This window comes from Equus caballus, chromosome 21 (assembly GCF_041296265.1).
Source record: "Equus caballus isolate H_3958 breed thoroughbred chromosome 21, TB-T2T, whole genome shotgun sequence".
Taxonomy (NCBI): Eukaryota; Metazoa; Chordata; class Mammalia; order Perissodactyla; family Equidae; genus Equus; species Equus caballus.
In genome coordinates this window covers 9,607,465-9,614,754 of record NC_091704.1, presented here as the reverse complement: position 1 = coordinate 9,614,754, position 7,290 = coordinate 9,607,465, and positions in this window count along the sequence as shown.

Here is a 7,290-nt window from a genome sequence, read left to right as displayed (position 1 = left end):
GAGACATGTTTTATGGAGGCAGCATATTTTTGGATCTTGTTCTTTAATCCATCTTGCCACTCTGTGTCTTTTTATTGGGGAATTCAGTCCATTTTATGTTTAGGGTTATTATCAATGCACATGGGATTAATCTTTAATTTTTTCACTCATTTTCTAGTTCTACTCTATTTCCTTTGTTTCTTGTCCTGTGTATTTTGCTTTACCACTGAATTATGTAGTTTTTAATGATGTTTCTTTGTTTTCTCCTTATATATTATTTTGTCTCTTTCTGCTTTTTTTGTTTAGTGGGTACCATGAGGTTTGTATTCAGATTCTCATGTATAACATAGTCCATTTTTTGATGGCCTCTTATTTCCTTAGTCTAAACCGATTCAGTCTCTTTCCTCCTCCCCACCTAAGTTGTTTTTCTCACATCTTATTCCACCTTGTATTGTGAGTTTGTGGTTAAAATGAGAAGATTATCTTTGTTTTTGGTGTTTTCCTTCCCTTTATATTTAAAGGTATACATGAATATTTGCTATCCTATTCTGATTCTGTCTACCTATTATCTCCTTACTCCGGGATTTGTAACCACTCTCTCCCTTTTTTTTTCAGGTAGTGAGGCCTTGTTGAAGATTTCTTGTGGAGGTGGGGAGTCTTGTGGCTATGGAGTCCTTTAGGTTGTGTTTGTATGGGAAAGTTTTTGTTTCTCCATCATATCTGAAGGATATTTTTGCTGGATAGACTATTCTTGGCTGAAAATTTTTGTCTTTCAAATATCTGAATATGCCATTCCATTCTTTCCCAGCTTGTAAGGTTTCTGCAGGAAAATACATTGAAAGCCTGATAGGGATTCCTTTGTTGGTTATTTTCTTCTGCCTTGCTGCCCTTAGTATTCTTTCTTTGTCATTCATTTGTTGGCAGTTTTACTACTATATGCCTTGCACTAGGTCTTTTTACATTGACATATGTGTAGATCTGGAAGCCTCTTCCACACAGATTTCTACCTCCTTTCACAGATTTGGGAAGTTCTCTGGTATTATTTTTTTGAACAGGCTTCTGCTCCCTTCTCCTTCTCTTCACCTTCTTGAATATCTATTATTCTTATGTTGTATTTCCTAATTGAGTTGGGTATTTCTCAGAGACTTTCTTCATTTCTTCTTAGTCTTAATTCTCTCTCAACCTCTGTCTGGAGCATTTCAACATGGCCATCTTCGATTATGCCGATATACTCCTCTATGATGTCCACTTGAGCATTAAGGGAATCTGTCTTTTGTTTTATTGCTTCCATTGTGTCTTTCACCTATAATATTTCTGATTGGTTCTTCTTTATAGTTTCCATCTCTTTTGTGATGTAGTTCCTGAGCTTGTTGAGTTGTTTCTGTATGTTCTCCTTTACCTTGTTGAGTTTTTGATGATAGCTATTTTGAATTCATTGTCATTTAGATTACATATTTCTGTGTCCTCAGGAATGAATTCTGGTTACTTGTCATTTTCTCTCTAGTCTAGTGATTTGATATAGTATTTAATATTGCTAGAGGAGCTGGATTGGATCTTATGCATCTTGACATTATTTGGTTGTGGTTACTATCTGTCACCACTGGGTGGATGTCAAGAACCACATATTCTGAGTCCTCTGCCTTCAACCGACATCCCAGGCAGTGGAGCAGGCACAGGGTGAGTAGGGGGAGGAGTGCTTTCTCCTGTGTGCTCTCTGGTCTTTCTTGCTCTTGCTATCTGCTCTCCTGGGGTGTTTGTTTGATGAGGTCACCTCTTGCAAAAGGTCTTGCCTCAGTAAAGGTCTTCTTTGTAGGCTGCCAGGCCTTTGGGGCTCCATAATGTTCCCACAAATGAGCGTCCCTGCTCCTGTTCGTTCCTTCTCGGAGCCTCCTGCCATTGTGGATCACAGTCTATTGGGTGAGGGAGCTAAGTTTTCTCTTATCCCGGTCCAGCTCTTCCGAGGGGGCTCCAGCCTCTCCACCCTCTATTGTATGGCTGTGTGGGTCTCTCCAACGTTTTTATGTTGTGTTAAGATGTCCTCTGTTGGAGTATGAATGTCCTTTTTCATTGTATGTTGTACGGGAGAGAATCCTGGGCAAGTTCACTCTGCCATGACGCTAACATCACTCCTGAGGTTTTAATTTTTATGTTTAGATATATGACCCATTTCATTCAATTCAAGGTAATAGATGTGTATGGTGTGAAATAAAACTTAAGGCTTATTTATTCATTTGTGTATTCAGTTATCTTACCTTTATTTGTTGAAAATCATCCTTTCTCCATTGAATTATAATGAATTTGAATGTTCAAATTCAAATGAGAAGATATCCTTGAGTTCACTTCAGGTCTTTTTTACTGTCCCACTGTCTTTATTACACAATTTTTGTTGAATACACTAGGATATGATTTTAGAGAAAGTAGAACAATACTTTGTTCAATCTTGTTTGCTAGTCAGTTGGCTATAATTTTCATAAATAAAAGTCAAGTTCTGCCATTCAATACAATAAAGAACAGAAGATTGGTTGCTGTACAAGATATAGTAAGCTTAAACATTTGTTACATCCAGTTCTGGATTATGAGCTGCCTAATTACTATTCTAAGGAATTGTTCTTGATCTGCATGTATTTGTTGAACTGAGAACTAGTTTTACTTTGGAAAACACACATACGAAATTACACTATATGATAAAGTATTTAAAAATAATTTACAAATATTGCAAAATATGGGGCCAGCCCAGTGGTGCAGCTGTTAAGTTTGCACGTTATGCTTCAGTGGTCTGGGGTTTGTGGGTTTAGATCCCAGGTGTGAACTATGCACCACTTGTCAAGCCTTGCTGTGGCAGGTGTCACACATGTAAAATAGAGGAAGATGGGCTTGGATCTTATCTCACTGCCAGTATTTCTCAGAAAAAAACAGGATTGGTGGAAGAGGTTAGCTCAGTGCTACTTTTCCTCACAAAACAATTGCAAAATATGGTCCAAGAATTTTATTTTCTAAAATTTTGGTTTACATGTGTTGCTTAGAGAAATTTCAAAAGATTTAATATATGCAAAAATCCATAATCATAAGATGTTATACTGCCATAAATATATTAACTAATATCCTATTGATTAAACAGATGGAATCATCAACTGCACTATAAGAGTTAAACAATCTGAGCATAGCAAATCATTTTTTTAGAAATAAAAATTGAATCTAACAATATATTGTTTTGACAAAGCAATTTTGTGACAACTAATTTTCTGAATGTGTCTTTCACATCTTTTTCCCTAATGCTGTAGCTCAAAGGATTCAGCATGGGAATCACCACTGTGTAAAACACAGATGCCACTTTAACTGTGAGCCAAGAAGTTTCAAGCCTAGGGATACAACCTAGGGAAATGTTGGTTCCATGGAAGATGGTGATGGCTGTCAGTGAGAGGCACAAGAGGAGAAGGTTTTATGGCCCCCACTCTCAGAAGGTATTGTAGCTGCCCCTGATGCAGGAAGGGTTAATAATCACTGGAAAAGGCTTGCTAACAAACTGTGACCCAGAGGTGAGAATTCCAGTCAGCCAATGATGGGTAAGACCTCCAGGGGGAGGCAACCTAAGCCAGGTGTGGTCACCTGGGGGCATGGATGGAGACACGATATCAATATCGGGAGCATAAGGGGCTGTTGCCTAGGAGGCCTTGCCTGCTCCAAGATAAAAATATAAGAGCACAGGGGGCTGGCCCTGTGGTGAGGTGGTTAAGTTTGTGTGCCCCACTGCAGGCAGCCCAGTGTTTCATTGGTTCGAATCCTGGGCTCGGACATGGCACTGCTCATCAAACCATGCTGAGGCAGCATCCCACATGCCACAACTAGAAGGATCCACAACAAAGAATATACAACTATGTACTGGGGGGCTTTGGGGAGAAAAATGAAAAAAATAAAATATTTTAAAAAAATATACGAGCACAGCAAAAACATGATAATATCAAAACAGAGGCCGAGGGTGGGCCCCTTGAGAAGTCACTAAGAATTCTTTGCATTCGCTAATTGCTTCATCCAGAATACCTGTGTATGTGTAACAGATGTAAGCTATATATATATTGAAACGCTGGTTACAAGAAACTCAGAGTGGCCATCAGCCCTCTCTGCATCTATCCTGATGTGTACATTGGATTGCGACACCAACAGGTATCCTCACAACAGTAATAAAAATGACTGTATAAGACATCAGAGTAATTGTCAGGCTGCTCACCTCATTGAATAGGGCAATGATAAACCACAGCATTTGGCTGATGTAAGTTTCCAAGCAGGAGACAGAAATAATTATGCTATTTCTATAGTGTATGCTAGAGTTCAATGCTAGAAGAAAATATATGACTGTCAGGGAACACACTACACCCCACGAGTAAGACCCAGCCACCAGCAGAGCACATGCTTCTGGGACATAGCAGTGGTGTAGAGGAAAGGATGACAAACTGCCACAGAATGGTCATAGGGCATCACTGCTAACTTTAAAGTTTCTATTACTCTAAATATACAAGCAAAAAAAAAAAAAAAACTGTAGACTGCAACTAGAGAAAGAGATGGTTCTATCTTCCACAATCAAGTTCTCTAACAATTTATGTGTTACTATGGTGGAATAAAAGAAGTCTACAAAGGACAAGTGACTGAGGGAAAAGTACATGATTGTGTAGATTTGGGGGTTGATCTTGATGATTATTTTCAAGCCCAAATCCCTCCTTGCAGTAATTGTGTAGATAGACAAGAAAACCAGGAAGAGTGAAACCTGGAGTTCTGGGTATTCTGGAAAACCCAGGAGAATAAAAGTGGGTATGATTCTTTGAATTCCTTCAGATAACATCATGATTCTTGTTAAATAAAGAACTAAAGGTTATTCCTGAAAAGTAAAACTGAATGGAAGGTCGAAATAGAGAGAGGAAAGTGGCTTCATATGTCTCTGTGTAGTTGCTATATAGAACAGTGATTCTCAAAGTGTGGTCCCCAAACCAGCAGCAGCAGGACCTCCTGAGAATTTGTTAGGGATGCAAATTCTCTATCCACATCACCAACTTCTGAACGAAACACTCAGAGGGGACCCACAATTTGTGATTTGATCAGTCCTCCAGGCGATTTTGATGCCTTCTAAATTATGAGAACTAGTGGTATGGAAAGTACATAGTAGTCATGGTATTGTTTAAAATTCAGCCCTTGTTAGTATAATTAATAGAGCACTGAAATATAAATTTAGAGCAGAAATGAAATTGTAAAAATACAGAAGCAAGATAGGCAGAACAGAAGCACAGAGTACTCTGTTTACGGTTCTAAGATTATGCTAAGGAGCCAGGGGATCAACTGGCATTGCCAATAGTGCCAAATAATCTTAGTATTATTTTTATATTTTTGACATTTTATAGACAAAATACAGAATTAATTGCTCAATGAATTTATGAGTTTAAATAAATCTTAAAATGTAACTGGTTTGTTCCTTACCGCTAATGCTTAAGAATTCATTACAGAATTTTATACATGAAAAGAGCATGGGTACTCCTTCAAAACCTCCATTAATGGCACATTTCCTCTTGGGGTAATTTTATGGATCTTTTATTGACATTTTGATTAGCATTTATTATTTTATTAATTAAAGTTAATTAATTAACTTTCAATTAACTTTGTTAATGTCTCTATTGGAGGAATTGAGAGGTTGCTGTGTAGTGGCTTTTCATTGTCTGGCTTGTGGCAGTGTCTCATTGACTGATCTTCTTTCCAGTCAAGAAGAGGAAGTCTTTCTTCATCCTGTTGGGCTCCACTATCATTGTCAAATGTGAGAGTTCCCCCTTTTAGTCTCCCTATTCCACTTTAATTAAGATTCTGTTTATTAATTTTCATATTTCCCCTTTTCATCAAGATTTTTCCCTGAAAGCATCACTGATCAAGAGTCAGGTTTTTCCAGTTTCATCAACCATTTCTCCCTAGATGCCAGGAAGGAACTTTCCTGGGTGTCATGTTCCACTCTGGAGGGAAAGTGCACAGATTGGAAATTATTGTGGCCATATTTGACTAAGAAAAAGGTGGTAGAAAGGAGAATTTTCACATATTTATTCCTAAATTCCATGTTATCGAGATCATAGGCATTGGAAATCATCTGAAGCATTATGTCATCATCAAAGGTTTGGCAGATGAACTTCCAAAGGCTCAGTCTGGACTTCTTGGGAGAGATGTCTCATAAGATGTCTTCTGCTTCAATTTCAGAAATCTTTACATTCAGGTCACCGGATGCACCAGTGCAGGTCCAGTTAGCATTTGGTGTTTCTGTTGTAAGTGTGTCACATGAATCCAAGAGTCGATTCCCTGGAGTTTGGCAGCACAAGTGTCGGTTAACAGCGTCTTTTCAATGAGAGGCCTTTCCAGTGAGGTTTAAGATACTCCTTACAGAAGTGTCTTTTCCAATAGGCAGATTCTCCTGTTTATATGGCATAATGCTTGAAGTCTCTGTCTCCCTGGAGCACACTGTCAGAAGATTGCTCTACCGAAACATGATTATTTTTTTTTCAGGAAGATTAGCCCTGAGCTAATGTCTGCTGCCAATCCTCCACTTCCTGCTGAGGAAGCCTGGCCCTGAGCTAACATCCATGTCAATCTTCCTCTACTTTATATGTGGGACACCTGCCACAGCATGCCTTGACAAGCAGTACCATGTCTGCACCAAGGATCCAAACTGGCAAACCCTGGGCCACGAAGGAGGAACGTGAGAACTTAACCACTGTGAGACCAGGCCAGCCCAAAAAAATGCTTATTTTTAATAGAAGCTATTAAGTCTTTGTAATATTGGAGTATATCTCCTTTTATTACATGTGGGTCAAGAGAGACAGGAGCCAAGTTCATTGGGTGTCCAGTGACTATCTCAAAGGATGAGACTTTATGAGTTCCAAAGGGGGTGGATCTGAGATTTTGGAGGACCAACGTCAATGCTTTTCATCAAGGTATTGGGAGAATCTCTAGAGATGTTGCCAATTGGGACTTAATAAAGCCATCAGTGCATTCAATTAGACCAGAATGTTGAGGATGTAGAGCACAGTATTATAAAACTACCCAAATAGTGCAGACTTTTTGAAGTGCCTGACCAGTAAAATCCTTGATCACTATAAAGTTTAAGAGGTGTTCCCCAGGTAGAGATAACCCTTCCCAAAAGGACTTATGTGACCGTAGATGCAGTAGCGTGTCTGAAAGGGAAGGTTTTTGTCTGGAACAAACCATGAATAAAAGATATTGATATCCATGATGTGGGAGAAGTTGTATGAAATCCAGTTGTCAAACCTTGAATGACTGATTACTCATGTT